General features: G+C 44.7%; 1 protein-coding gene across 2 annotated transcripts in view; it reads left to right on the forward strand.

The window, feature by feature from the left end:
- Positions 1-15911, forward strand: part of PC (pyruvate carboxylase) — a 1846452-nt gene that overhangs the window by 402172 nt on the left and 1428369 nt on the right. The window contains exon 1 of one of the 2 annotated variants that reach the window (XM_069207837.1): positions 2122-2253. The exons of the other annotated variant lie outside the window; for it this stretch is intronic. The gene's annotated coding sequence lies outside the window, so the exon portion shown is untranslated. Of the gene's footprint in view, positions 1-2121; positions 2254-15911 lie in introns of those variants that run through there. 2 annotated transcript variants of the gene reach the window in all.

Below are 15911 nucleotides of genomic sequence, written 5' to 3' on the forward strand. Positions count from 1 at the left end.
TCATTGGTCTCCTTGCCCTTAACACAGAAGGGGTTTAAACAGATAGTGATGCGATTTGGGCTCCCAGGAGTGGATATGTTTGTATCCAGCGAGAATGCATTTCTGTTTGCTTTTTTTCACTAGTCCTTTATCCAGTGTTTTAGGGTGGATGTTGTATCATTCCCATTGCCCAGATGACTCCTTTCCACTGTTCGAATACAGTTGCTGGCCAATTGAGAATTTCGAAATCCAGACTTAGGACCAGTAGCTCCCTTGATGAATATGATTTTAAGAAACTTTTTCCTAAAAAAGACTGATTATTTACCGTCTTTTCCCCTCCTGAGATCTGCTATTAGTTTTTCAAACTTGTCATTAGCCCTTTTAAGTCTTGAATAAGCAAACCTTAAGTTTCTCTCGTACAAGGTTATTTTTCGTTTAATCAGAGAGAAGAATGAGTGTGCGTAGGACTCTGTTTGTGTTCAAAACTATATCTAAGATTCTTTCTAGATAAAGTGGTCATTCGCCCTATCCCCGATTTTCTCTCAAAGATTCCTAAGGTGTTTCATTGTCGGAAGGATTTAGTTTTACCAATATGAATTCCTTCTCCTTTCTCCCCAGAAGAAAAACAAGTACATACTCAGGTAAATATGAAGTGTTCTGTGAATATCTAAAGTAGAACAGTCATTGAGTACGTGGATTTTATGTTTGAGACTTTTGGGATTTCAAGACGAGATATCCGACCTTCATCATAGACTCCGACTCAGTGTTTAAAAGCAGGACATCTTAAAACATAGGATAAACAGGCCAAGTCCCAGCCTGTCAGGATATGTTATGAAGATCAAGAAGGGCAACTGCAGACCCTTCAGCAGGATTTGAAAGGAACCTCAAGTTGGATATTTGTATTGAAGATTACCAGTAACGGGGACAATTTTTTTAAACCCATAATCTTTGATGTTGATTGTCTTTCCCATCGAGCTTCATTGATCCCAGCAGGAGAACCGCATCTGTAATTGTCAGTCGTGGGTAGTGTAGGGGGCGGGGCAGTGTGCGCGGAGGGGGGGGGGGGGGGGAGGGGTCGAAGACACATTACATTTAAAAAATAAAAAAAACACGTCCGCTCCCGTGCCGCTCTTCTGCTTGTCCGTCTCGCTCCAGCACAGGCTCCCAGCCTGCCCTGCAGCCAGTCCTGCTCAGAGCAGCCTCAGGATTGGCTGGGAGTGCCCCGTCAGGGTGCTCCCAGGCAGACTAGGAGCCTGTGCAGGCTCTCTCCATCCCGCAACCGTGTTGCAGGGCTGGAGAGACCCTTCTGCACGTGTGTTTGGCCGTCCTGAGACGGTTGGCCAACCATACATGCGCAGTGAGGGAGTGCTGAGCACTCCCCCTCATATAGCTGGTCACTCCTATGGGCCTGCCCTTTCCCCAAAAAACTCATCTGCCCTTATGAAGGAGCCACCCCGATTGTTGTTGAGATTTGATAGATACAGTGGTTCATTTGGAAACTAATACCAATAATAACAAAATGCAGGGGATTGTTAAGTCAGCCGCCGTGTTGGCCATGGCCGGGTTGCAAATGTTCGATTCCATGTCGTGCCTCTCTTCCACCACCCTTCACTTTGTATCTTACTCGAAGTTGCTTGAGATCAGTTTTCGCCCTTTGTCGCTGATTTTCAGTATTTTCCTTCCTATTTTATTCACTCATGTCTGACGTCCCCCCCTCTTGTTCACGGTCCGTGTTAAGCTTAAAAAAAAAAGAGTCCCGGTTAATAAAAATGACTAGCAGTTTCTGCCACCTACAGCTACCGGCACAAGTTAAGCAGCGAAGAGTGGATAATCTTTGGTTGAAACGTGATACGCCAACTTTACTATTAGAGCAAAATATTCCGAGTATTTTTGCTTGGTATCCTCGTAGGTCAAAAGTGAGCCTCTTCCGTGAGAACGTGCACGTTTCCAGCTTCGGCTCTATTGCGATTCTGGCCTGAAATTCGTCCCAGGTGTGCAGGGGGTGTGTGGCCCGTCATGCGCAGTGCGTCTTCTCAGTTCTCCCATCGCACGAGGCAGTAGGCGTGTCCGCACTTGTGGCTGTTTACATATTATGCAACCAGTGTTTCAAAGTACAGATAGCTATCTTCTGCTTGGCGTAAAACGTGTTACCTGGGGGCCCCGTCGAGCTCTGCCTGGGTCTGCATATATAAGGCCGGTGCAGAGAGTGAGTCGTGTTTGCAGCACGTGCTACAGCGCAGTTCCGTGCAGGAGGGACGACTGAACCATAGAACCGTACGTACCGCTTTCCTTTGAGAAGGATTACTGAAGGATAGTGTACCCTGCATTTCAAGCATCTAGTTGCTGAAGACGGGAATGTTTCTTTGGTTTTGTATGATGGGAGAAAAACATTTAAAGTAAGATTACTAGATAGGTACTGTTTATCATAAAAAACATTTCCAGCCCTGCATTTTGGTTAAACAACCCAGTGCATTCTGTGCGTTGTAGTCGTGTTAACCTCAGGTGGAGAACGTTGCTACATTGTAGGAGTTTGTAGAAGAACCAACTGGGCGTTCGCGGGGAGGAAAAGAAGCTCGGAATTCTTCACAAAGTTGAACTTCCAAGCAAGACGTCAAACATTTAGCAATTTTTGATCAGCGAATATTCGCATTTGAGCCAGTACGGATTTTCTTAAGACAACAATGCGTAGTGCGCCCCCCCCCCCCCCCCCCCCCCCCCCTTTAAACGCTTGGGCCTCAGTCTCAGCATGCTTAGTTCTGTTGGACTGAATCTCTCCACCAGTATATGTTGACAGGACACATAGCAAAGTTTCATCAGGAGCGCCCCTGCCCTCCATGCCGCCCAAGGCAATAGTTAGTGCACTTCTCGGGTGGCGCTGGGGAGGCGCCCATGTTGTGCTCCTGCAGTCTGACTACCTTCTGTGCGCATTAGTTTTCAGCCGTGAGGCTTCCGTGTTTATTTGCACTGGGCTCGCCCTGACTGGCTGTATTATATCCACTGGATGGACCGGTATAGAATACCAATCTAAGCCCCGGTGGGGACGCTGCAGCTCCCTTTTTAGGATTGTTTTTCGAAGCCCCAGTTCTCAACGAATGTGACAGCGGGCCCTGATGTTTAGCGCATTACTCAGTTGGTGTGGCAGAAGGATTAGATTCCCCGAGAAGACGTGGCCCATGGAGGCTACGAAGTAACGACAGCGGCTGCATGTCTGGCAGGCCCTTCAGCTAGACAATATTCTAGCTTCTGGTTACAAAGCATAATTGCATTTTCGCTTTTAGTATTGTACGCTGCGAAGTTTTTTTTTTTTTTTTTTTTTTTTGCATATTAGAATGTTACTTTACAAGTAACTGAGGATGCAAATTGCTTGGATACCTTTCAAGTGACTAAAGACAAATATGTGACATTTGTGCAGTGTGGGGTATTTTTTGATAACGCGTGTAGTCACTGTGGGCCCACCGTTGTTTGTAAATGACCTGTACTACTACAGTCAATGATGAACTAAAAAATAAACTTTCGCCTCAGGCTCGGTTCGTGCTTAAAGAAGAACTTCTTCGCACATACAGGTACACAGCAGGCACTGTGCAGCGAGTGGCTTGCCGTGTTTGTGGGATAATGCCAAGGGTAGTTCGCTGATGAGTAGTGTTTAGGATTGCCGCAATTTTGCAGAAGTCATTTTATTTCACTGCTTTCTCTTGATTGGTGTTTGCGCGCTCTTCTTTATCCCACCATTAAATTTACATCGTTTTTTCTCATTGTACCCGCTTTCGGTGTATGTGGGTGAGGCACATTCGTAGGGATGTGACGGGTTTTCGGTGACCTTTGTTCTAATCAATTATACGGAACCTGCTTGTCGATTTTGGACAAGATTGCTGAATAGAAACCGACGGAAAAGATGGAGGGGACCAGATAGAATGTCTAATAGGCTGATAATCCCCGCCCACTTGTTTTGTGCCTAAGACTTTGTGTGTGTTTGTGGCACTAAATAGGCCAAGCTTACTTAGTTGCTTGGGCGTTTGCCCTCCGAACTGCACTCCACCTGTCACACGCTATCCCGAGACGTTTTATTTCCCAATCATGAAAATTTCCATAGTTTGTAGCCGGCGTGTTTCACGTGGTGGTCTGGGACCTCCAAGGTGGCAACTCTGAATATCTCTGCTGTAGGGGGCGAGGGGTAGAGAGAAATCCAAAAAATTGCGCTTAATACGTCTGGTTATATCAGTGCATTGAAAAGTAATTTTTAAGTAATAGTTTTCAAAAATAAACGTAGAAACATTCATGCCCCCTCAAACAGGCAAAAACGCCAGTAGTGAACGAAGAAGCAAGTCAGCTGTCACGTGGAACCTTCTGGGTGGTCTCTTATTATACATGGTAAACATTATTAATTAAAACAAACCCAAAATAAGGTTTTGTACAGGGCATATCCTGAAATCATTTTTTAAAGGCACTCTTAATATTGAAGAAAAAGGAGGCAAAGTGAAATAAAACAATTGCCTAGGATCGCACTAGTTGGTTAAAAGGGGAAGCTGGATTTTATTGCAGCTTTTCTGATTTCACATTGTGCAATTCTATTTCATTACAATTCAATAATCTGGTTGCTTCTTTTTTACACTTGACCCTCCAAACGTGGCAATAGCAGCAGAGAAGACATACCCCTAAGTGTTATAGGGGACAAGTAATTCAGACGCAGCATAACAGTTATATCAAATCTAAGTCTCCTAGAGACTAGCAGCTTAATTTAGGGGGCAGTATGGAATGGCATTCTTAAAATAACTCCATGATTCACTGACCACATGTACATGCTTCATTTACTCTGCGCAGACCTCAAGCCCCCTTTCCCCCTGAAAGCCCCACTCCTGCCCTGCTGACATCAATGCAGCCCTTGGGCACACCACAAAGCATACTTTTTGGGCCGCTGTGAAGATGTTAATGAATATCCATGCCCTACCTAGGGAAATGGACTCCTGTTTGGGACGAGGAGCACTTTGTGTGTCCCTTAACTCTCTCTCTCATAGCCCGGTCCATAGTGACCGATTTAATAGAGTTGTATGTTTTCTGGAACCTCTGAAAACAAGGAGAGCAGTCTTGGCTGAGAGCGTTCTCGGAAGAATTACTTGAGGCTTATAGTAAAAGGAGTTTGGAACATCATTCTCTTAAAAACTACTCCACTGAGAGGCGTGCAGAGTGCATTCAAATATGAGATGTATAAACTGTATATTATGACTATCAGAACTAAAAACTTACTAACACATCTAACGAGATTGAGGCAACTCATTTGGTTGTTTCGGAATTCCAGGTGACTGAGATTGCCAGTCTCGCACCTTATTATCTCCATTGATTCAGGCATCACAAAGATTATGCCGCTGTGAATGTTTATTGGCCCATCCCCAGGGCAGGACTAATTTTGCCCTAGGTCTCATCTGTAGCTTGTGTTGTGTGTAGATTACGATGGGTTCTCCCAGGGCAGTTAATGATTTATGCCACCTACCTAACACAAAAAGTGTCTCTTACCCTCTGGCTACCACCTAACCTGCAGCAAGAAGAGGCCTTTCTGATTCTGTCAGGCTTTGAGCTGGAATCCACATCTTATCATAGGAAAATGACCAGCAGTACAGGAATTATGTGATGCTGCAGCTTTTTTTTTTTTGCATAAATGTGAATTTGCCATCTCATCCACCATCTGCTGCATAAACTGCAGATCTTAAAACAAAATATTTTTTTCTAGGTCAAACGGATGAAAGGTTACTAAAACATGTAAACATATTTATGTGCAGTGGAAGGCCTTTTGCAAAGGTTAACTTGTCATCTAAGTCCTATTAAAAAAAGTGCAGCATAATTTGGTGCTCTCCTGCTGCATAATTCCATTGGCCCTGGCAGTAGCCTGCAAATTTAATTTTGTTCCCAGTTGGCTGCTGTCAGATCTCAGGGTACTGCCTGTGCTTAATTTGTAAATGAAAACGTGCTGGTGCCCAAAGCCCTCCCCTTAAACACACAGCTGCTGCAATTAAATGTGTGTACACGGAATACTGAGGCAGCGTAATCCTGAAGTCATCTCTGGCCTCTTCAATCCATTTAAAGCCACTCACTGCCCCTGCAGATCACTCTTGCAGCTTTCTGCTTTCTCCCATTGTGACGCTTTTTCGTTTTTCTCTTCCTCCGTCTTTCCCATATGTATCTTTTGCTTGCAGTAAATACTTGAGGCAGAAAAATAAGTGCCAGTGCTCCACACCGGAAACAACAAGCACAAATTGAACACGGAGTACTGCTCCAATCAGGAACTCTGCTTGATCTCAAAGTAGCGTCACCTAAACTGAATATATTACTGTGTGCTGCTAGCTAGATCTGTAACTCCAGGGAGAAGGACATTAACATGTATGTGAAATGCAGGTAAGTGTCTTGGAAAAGGACAGCTGTACCTGATGGCTACTTCTTCCTGCAGATTCCTCACCTTTTGAATCTACCTCAGGCATCAGACTGGATCTGTAAAATCCTTAGCAATCCCCCTGGTCATTGTTGGGTGGCATTGTGCTGCTTTGCACCAACTTCCTTCGCTCTGTAAAGGACGTGCAGAACTACATACAAGCATCACCCATGTGCACCGGAGTCAGTTCCTTTCTTTCTGTGCCACCATACGACGTGGATCTGGAAATGCCCCTTGTCTCTTCATGAGAATGTTTTCACAAAATGTAACTAAAATAGCCAGTATGCAATGGAAATGTTACACCCTAAAATCAGAGGGATGGCCTACGCAAATGTCTGTGATAGATTCTCCCCCTACCAAATTTGTCTTTGGTGCCTGGGGTTGGAACAAGTCTCCAAGACTTGTAGCTACTGCACCTGGATGAATTTGAAGGCCATTCAGGACTGAGAGGTGAAGGTGTACGTTGCCAAGTTCTGGAAAGCACCACACCGTGACCAGTTGAATGGAAGGTCTTGTTCCCTCTCCGAGTCATTTGAGCGATAGAGCTTTGTTGCGATCAGAGTCTCCAGGTAAATCAAAAAAATACAAGGCGGCAAAACACAGGACTCTGCCCACCACTCTCGAATGCTTGAAGGTGTGAGGGTGTAAATGTACCTCTTGGTCTTGCCCCTGAACTGTATCTCCTTCAGAGCCAATTCTGACTCGTCCAGGGCATCTTGAAGTTTTGCTTCATTCAGTTACACTGCAGCAAATTGATGAGTTCCATGAAGCTATGCTACCTCTCTTGAGCATGTTGCTGGCTCAGTCTGGCGTGCCTCTGCACCCCAAGGAACAACGAGGAACTCTACTTGAAACTCCCCCAGTGGGTCCGACCTTGATGCCAGCTGGAACCTCTGGGTATTTTTTGGGCCCTGCACTGGCTTCAGTGCTGATGTCTGTTTTTGCGCCACAGCCCATGCCAGTCCTGGAGCATCAACACCAATGGCGAAGTGAAACCAATAGTTATCTCTGAGACAAAGCTGACTCCACCTTGACGTCAATAGAGGTTGCACCCTGATCCTACTAGGCTGCAAGCTTCTAGCAGCCCATGAGATTCTGATATATTGTGCTTTCCAAAAAGAAGCTACTGATAATGACCATTAAGATGAAAGGGGTAAATTTGTTCACCCCTATACTAAGGACAACCAGTATGACAAGCTGCTAGATGCCAAAGGACTGAATACTCCTCCAGACAATCAACTGGTCTCTCCACCTGGGACGGCTACTAAAGAAAGGGCCTCCTTCACAGTTTTGATGTGGCGGGCAGCTAAGGTCCTTGACCTCCAGTTGGCCTCTATAGTGTGAAGACCAATGTTCTCACCAAAGTCTTCCAACCTGGGAAAACTGATATGGAGGCCCTGCAACCTTTCAATGAGTCCTTCACATGTTCCCTTCTTGAGATGGGCAAAGCCATGTTTCAGACCAGTGATAAATAGGCAGATAGCAAGGTGCCACTGCTCTGCCCTGGGTGACCCGGGCTTCCTAACACAACATCAGACTCATGAGACATTGGTTGTGTAGGCATCCCTGAGAAAGGTCAAGTCTAATGCTTTCCCTACCACCCCACCGGATAGAGAATCCAAGCACCTTGAAACTTTCACAAGATGTATGTTCTACTCCACCAGCCAGGCAATATGCCCTGTCAACACCACATGCCTACTGGGGTACTATACTTAAGCATTTTGGGAATCTGTTGTTTGGATCCTGCCTGCAGTGTCAGATTACTTGTGTTCCCACCCTTAGGCAAGCTATTCAGAATGGCTGCAATGCAGCAAAATTTACTATTCGTTGTGGGTTGTACACTACAGATTGCTTTAGTCAGGCAGTTTGCACCAATGTGACAGACATGCCTGAATGAAGTTTACAGTCTTTTTAATTTTCCCTAATGGGAATGCCCTTTGTCTCTGGCAAGAAGGCAGACTCTACTCGCAATCACTTTAAAGACAGCAGGGCCAGAGCAAGTGTCTTATTCCTGTCTTTTCATTTTCTTCGGTTCACCCAGTAGTTCTGCCCATTCCATGGCTATGGTGATGGTTTCCATTATCGCCATTACCCATCCATGCAGCCAGCCTTTTAGTGACTGAGGCGACGGTATCTACAGATTACGTGGGCAACAAGGGAACTGTGCATCCCTGTCCCTCTCTCCCCCACTGCCACAGCCAGAAAACCTCTTTGTTGTGCCCTTCTGGGCACTCGGCTCCACCCTCTTGAAGGTGAGATTCAGATTTTTCTCCCAGGGTGGCAAGCCATCACTTCAGACAAATGAGCTCTAAAAGTTGCCCAGCTAGATTATGCCCTTCCTTTTCTTTTCACTCGCCTACACCTTCCACCACCCTCACAGAGGCATAAAGATGACCATTGATCCCTCCTGCAGTAGGAAGTGCAGACCGTTTTTGTCAAGGGGGGTCATAGAAAGAGTTCCACCCTGGGAAGTAGGAACTGGGTATTATCCCCCACTACGTCCTTGGGCCAAAGGATGGAGGCTTATGTCTAATTATAGGTCTTCACACTCAATGCCTTCCTGTGGAAGGTCAAAATTAAGATGCTTACTCTGGCCTAGGTCTGGTCTTCCCTGGAGACTGCTTGGGTGCGTTGGACCTGCATAATGCTTATTTCCACATCCCAGTCCTGGAAGCCCTAAGGCACTAATACGGTTCATGTTGGGGCAGGAGCACTTTCAGTTCACTGTGCTCCCTTTTGACTTCACCAGCGCTCATCTGGTGTTCACAATAACAATGGCAGTGGTTGCAGAGATTCTTTGGAAATCAGGGGTCCCACTCTTCCCCCTATCTTAGCGACTGGCCTCTGAAGGCAGGCTCCACCCAGGACAGTTGGCACCCATCTGCAGACTACAGTGAACCTCTTGACATCTTTCATGATTCCTTATCGTGCCAGTGTCACCTGAATCCTTCACAGATGCTCCCTTTCATCAGTGCTGTTAGACAAGTAGCAATGTGTGCCTTCACACAGGAGCGAGAGTGTCCAGGACATTTGGGCTATGATCCTAATGATTCATCCTCTGTCCTGGAACTCAGTGAAGATGACTTGCCAAGGGACCGATTTCCTCCTGCATTCTGATGGCCAAGCATGGCAGGTGACATGCGGTTGTATGACCGAACCGCACATGCTTTTATCAAGCACGCCTTTAGAACATGGTCTAAACAATGACCATGTCATTACCACACACTCCTTTACCACACACGTTATTTCAATGATGTGCCTTAGGGATGCTCTGGACTTTGGAATAGTATAGTTTACTATTCAATCGCCAGTCTGAACAGTTGGGAATGTGTTGGACTTAAAATCCAACACCAGTCCAACAATACCCTCCCTAAAGCAAGTAGTTGTAAAGACTTGCCTTGTTCAGGAATGCTTGGTAAAGTTTAATTCGTTGTTGCAACTGTGTTCTCAAGGCAGTGCCTGGTAAGGGCTGTTTCCTGACAAATGCAGGCTATGCAGTGGGATCTGAAGTCCCAGTGGGTAGAGCACCAGGGAGATCTTTCCAACCAGGTCCAGCTTTCAAAAGAGACTCAAACAGCCTGTAATCGTGGCTACTGGACTGCAATTAGGTCAGTGGCAGACCCCCCCCCCCCCCCCAATACCCCACTCAGAACTAACAGCAATGACATTCATCACTTCTGAGTAGGGGAGCCCATCTTGTGGAGGTGGACCTCAGAAGTATCTAGGCTCCAGCAGAGGTCTGACTCCACGTCATCCTCTTGGAGCTGTGGGTCACCTGCTTGGTGTTGAAAGACTTCTTGCCACCCAGGAGAGGCTGCATCAATGAACTTGTGTTCCACCCTTCTGCAGGTGTCTCAAAAGCGATAATTCTATCTGAGAACCCAAAGAAGAGATTGTGTTTATGGTGAGCAAAACCACATCTATGTCTTTAATTATGTAATGGATGAGAGTTAATCTCATTTCTCCAGAGCATCAAATACAAGATAATTCTTGACTATGGTGCTACCATCCTGGGAAGGGTGTAGACGACATAGAAAGACATATCCTGCTTGTTGGTAATTTAGTTGATGGCTTTTCCTGTATTCTTTTGTCAGATGTCAAGGCACATTCCCATTGTTCACCCTTCGCTACAGAATGACATGGGTGGATGATCCCCATGAGGACATGTATTAAATTATCTGGGATTGGTGACTACTCACCTCAAGGAATAACCATAACCCTTGTTGGGGTGAACCCTCTTAGACACTAAATTAAGCTGAGCTCAGCCCCCTGGTAGCAATGTCACAGAACTAAAAGGCTTAATTTAGGACAATGTGTAAAGTATGTATGTAGTACCAAAACAGTAACAAAGTCAAATTGCAACACAACAAACATCCGAAATAGAAGAATAGGATAACATTTAATAAACAAAATGATAAAGATTATTATTAATATTTAAGAGGGCTATTTTGACCTGTTGAAAGAGTTTTTATTTTGAGAGGTCGAATTGCCGTTTTTACACCACTATAGTTGGGCTTCATTGATGGGCCTGAAGCCATGTTTGCACTGCCACTGCAGTGGATGGCACACTGGGTGATGACGTCCATAGTGACATTGAATGTCCAACCCTTGGTACACTTTATATCCTATACAGGGTAATTACAGGCAAGTTAAATATGCCAGTTCGGAATATGCCAATTCAGCCACGTGTAATGGGTATCAAAGGCACTCTACTACTGGTTAGGAGGGGTAAAGAGCGCAGAGTTCTAAAGCCAGTAGAAATATGGGATCCTGTCAGAGGTGAAAAACTGAGGGTGACCTCGCAGAAAAGACAGATTTCCTACAGCTCAGGTCTTCCAAGCGCTCTGTGCTGCTGGAGGTTTTCCCACAGTTGCCACAGAATGACCCAGGTTGGTGCTGTTGTGGACATAGTCTACCTACAAGCACTTGGTGCAACTCCATGCAGCCTGTCCGTGCTTGGAAGCTCTGAAGCACACATCGTCTGTGATTAGGGTTGGTCTTCCCAAGAGAAAAACACGGGCTATCTTCAAGTTTTAAGCTTCCTAAAGTCGGGACATGATTCCTATGTCGAACTTTATATGAAATCGGCCGCGCTAGTTTTTAATATGGCCGTTCTGTCTTTGTTTACTTTAATCCTGAGAAAGGCGTCATTTGGGCAGCTTTAAAACACATTGACAATACGGGAAAATACCGGCTTGAGGTGACTTTCCTAATTTTTGAACCAGCAGGGAGAATAAAATGCCGTTATAAAACCTCCCAGGCGGCAGTCCTATTTGTGAACGAGTAAAGGCAGTGGAAAATGAATGCAAGTAATTACATAACCAAGCGCGCGCTTTGCAGCCCTTTCATGCCACGCTTTTAACTGATCCTTTTATTTGCTTGCCGTAGATAACTAAAGCCTTCTATATCGCAGGTAAATACAGCGATGAGGAAAGCGCCTTCCATGGGTAGGGCATGTGACGGCCCTGCGGCGTGTTCCTTAGCTGCACCGGTTAGTGCCTGACTACTATGTGCAGTAATGGAGAGGCTAACATGGAAAGTAACGGAGATAGCAGACCAGCACTGAACGAAAGATGGATGACCTAGCGCATAGAATCCATTCATTGCCCTACTCTGCACAGGAGTGCTACTGTACCGGTGTATGGGGTGCTGATACAAATTGAAATTTGAACTGATCAGAATGGGACGGCGACATATGCACTATTGTGTGCACATAAGTCGCTCGCTAGACTACTGCACTCATCGGGCTCCACGTGTTGTTGACGTGCACCTTAGCCTGTTGGGAAGCTCCTACCCAGATCGAACTGCACGTTGAAGCGTGCACCCGTGTTAGTGAGTGTGTACCCGTGTGCTGGACAGGAGAGAGCACAGTCCAAGGTCGACATATACTGAGGTCAGCACAGATGTCCTACATACAGGAACATGCAGACTGATGGCACATGGGAGAGCAAGCCGTGTGATCATAGAGAAAAGAAATGGGGTAAAAACATTCATGCACACGCTCACCAGGAGGTTCAGTTTGTGAAGGGGCGACTGTGCAATGTCAGAGTGACTTGTGCTCCATCCTCACTCCCTTTTGTGTGAAAAAAACATCGGATTTAAAACGCTTACACTTTGGCAGCTAAGAGAAATGAGACAAGAGACTTGCCAATTTGACCACGATAACACAAGTTGCAGCCATGAACCAGTAATCGTTGCCTGACAAGCACACCAGGTTTGACATTTATATATTTATAATGCATGACTAAAACATGCAGGTTACAGGCACATGTACATGCTGTTTGGCTGAATGTCCCTCGTGACCCATGATTCAACAGTTCCCTTGTAATACATTAACTGAATATCTTTACGATTAATCCTTTAATCTGCCCCAGCATTTCATAACTGTCCTCCCGTGCTTTGAGAAAGTTGCACCTTAGGTGTCAATAGACCAGGAAACAATCCTGTGTTGGTTCGAGATGTACCTCAGACAACAAACCAGAACCACCAAGGGACGACCAGTTAGGCTAGGCCAGGCCCATCCAAGAGTCATTCAACTCTGCTGAAAGGGCACTCACACCTGAATCAATATATAGATATATACATCTATAGCTATATTTTAGAGCCTCTAGCTCCCTCTTTGCCTGATCTATTGTGGTCGCAGGGCAATCTGCAATACAGCTCTGAGTGTCAGCTCACCAGGGTACAAGCTGCTGTCCGATTCTTCGGATAGTCTCGAGCAAAACAGCATACACATTCCCATCACAATCCCACCACATCATAGCGAGATTTAAACAATCTATCTGAAAAGGCATTTTTCTTCCCGGGAAAAAGTCAATACAAATGTGTGCAAAATTCGAACACATCATTTATCGGTGTTTGATATAGGAATCCGCTGGGGCACCATTTATAAAAGGCACTACGTAGAAACTAAATTAATTGTTAACTATACAAAAATCTATTTTTCATCCTGACATCGGGTTTTCAAGAGTGTTTCCTAAAGCACAATATCCATGTGTTCGTGTGTGTTTGGTTACATATGCACATACAGTGCCTTTTGCAGCGATTGCCTTGCCTCCTTTAATCCCACCAGGGTCTTTTCAGCTTCCTTAAATTCCAACATGAGTTTTACTGAGATGACACAAGAACCTTTTTTTTTTCTTTTTTTTCCAGCACTGCTAAGAGGTAAAACCTAACAACCATTGGTAAAGCCAATAGGTTTGGCCCATGCAAGAGCAATTTCCTTTGCCTTTCTTTTAGCCATGTTGTACACCAGAGAAGAGTAGAGGGCAGTGGCACCCAGTAGAGCACAGTGGCCAAGGGGAATTCAGGCAGAGGTATTTGTCAGAGACTCAGTTCAAGCTCTAACAGGTCCTTCGTCTCTGAAGAGAAGTAACTCATGGGGTTTGTCAATGTTTCATTGAGGCACTGCGCTGGTGAGCACTGTATTTTGGAGAAAGCAGCACGCATCAGAAACGAGGTTTAATTTGATAAATGATATTCAGGGGACGAATCATGTTGCAGTGTTCTGTATTTGGAAGGCACGCAGAATCCCAGTAACCACGTTACAGTATAAAGATATGCATATTCTGTGCCACAACGACAGACCCATCTACTGTCACAGATGAGCCGATTTACTTACATTATTGGGCGGGGGCTTTAGGGGGGTTAGGAGAAGCAACGTGAAAGGTACACGGGTGGTAGGGAATAGAAGCTACATGGATGGGGATATGGGAGACGGGCTGAAAACACAAGCACTCATATGGAGTGCTTCAATCCAAAAATGGGAACGGCAGAAGGACACAAGCACTTAGTCCATGCTTCTGAAGAGAGACAAACACAGGAAGAGGACATGACGCACACATGGCATGACAAACTGAAGTGAAGCGAATGAGAGCAGCCCTGAAGGCTATGGGCAGGCTGTAAACATGTCTTGTAGAGAATGCATGCGCTGTCTGGGCCAAAACCTAACAACTATAATTCAGACATACATACACAATATGTCGGGGCCTGCAATTTTTCTGTATAAAACCTGCCTCTAATTTGATTATATGGCAGTTTTATCATCACTAGTTATCTGTAATTTGAAAATTATGTAGGTATGCCACATCAGAATGCCTGCTTCCTGAGCCTGCCGACAGTGAAGGGCAGATGAAGCAGTAGAATTACAGCTGCTGCTTAAACAATTAATTGGAGAACGAGTTTTTTGGCTAATTGAACCATTTTCCTGAAATGAATTCAGTAACGGAAAAGGGACATCTAAAGCAGCATTTTCTTGTGCACTGCTATAGTTCCTTACTCTAAAGCAGAAATCTCAGTGCTGGTCATCATGCAGTTTGATTTATAGCTGTTGTTAAATTGTGTTTAGCTGCATACAATGTTAGTGCAATACTAGTTGCGTATTAGTGTCTGGTTTCTGGCTACATTGATTCTAGATATTTGCAACTATAAGGATGCTTACCTAAAGGAGCAAGTGGGCAAGGTTTTAGGCTTTTGTGGTTGAAGGAAAATAGTGTGTTATAGGAAGTGCAATACCCTCTGTCCTATGCTAAAATGATATTGCAAGTCACCTCAGAGCGCCTTGACCTTATCCATGAACTCTTGTTCCTCTAAGCAATACTTGCAACATGTAGAGGATGGATTAACCCACATATAATAAACATGTTTATTTACGATTACAACTGTGGAAGACTACAGCACTGTAAAAGTGTCTACTCTACACTATTGACGTAGACCAATTAGTGTTTGTTTGACGAGAAACTATAGAAACATCCCACCATACAGTTTTACAAGGTCCACTACTTACGAATATTTTTTGTTTCCGGTTTTTGAGTAGCAGATTACTTTCAAAAATACTTTAGCTGACTTTGGAAACACCTTTTGAGTTTTTCGTTCCCTGCAAGTTATACCTTTTACTTTGAAACCATTGGCTTAAGTGAATGACATATTTAGCGGGTATAGTTAAGTCATGTGCATGTTCTCCTGATGCATAGAGTATGTTTTAATATCTGACAACACGCTGATTCGACTCCTCTATATGTGGTAATGTGTCAGTTATGCTTGAATGTACGTATATGGTGCATCATCAGCGTAACTGTGCATTGTCTGATCCGAGTATACTTTGTGCTGATTAATTTATGAGTTAGAGTGAATGTGCATTTGTTTGCCTAAATGTACATTAGTGTATACCAGGTTCATGTGCCCCAGATAGTTAAGTGGAATTCTACTAATCGTGCATATTTCATCATAGCCCTTTAATAACTAACTTGGTATTCCTAAGGTCATCGTGAAGTACTGCTCAAGTTACATTTAAAGAACGTTGTTGGTTGTTCTGCGAGAGTCCAAATTAGTGAAAGTTGTATTGCATAATAATGTATATAGCGCTTACTACTCCTATGTGGGGCATTGAAGATCTTGCCCACTTGGGCATCAGTCTACACCATGTAGGGGTGTCTGGTTAGAAGGGTGTAGTCTTTGTTTTTCAATCTCATGTGGGAATTGTTTACATGATTTCCACTGGGCTGTGCATATTGTG

This window comes from Pleurodeles waltl, chromosome 9 (assembly GCF_031143425.1).
Source record: "Pleurodeles waltl isolate 20211129_DDA chromosome 9, aPleWal1.hap1.20221129, whole genome shotgun sequence".
NCBI lineage: Eukaryota > Metazoa > Chordata > Amphibia > Caudata > Salamandridae > Pleurodeles > Pleurodeles waltl.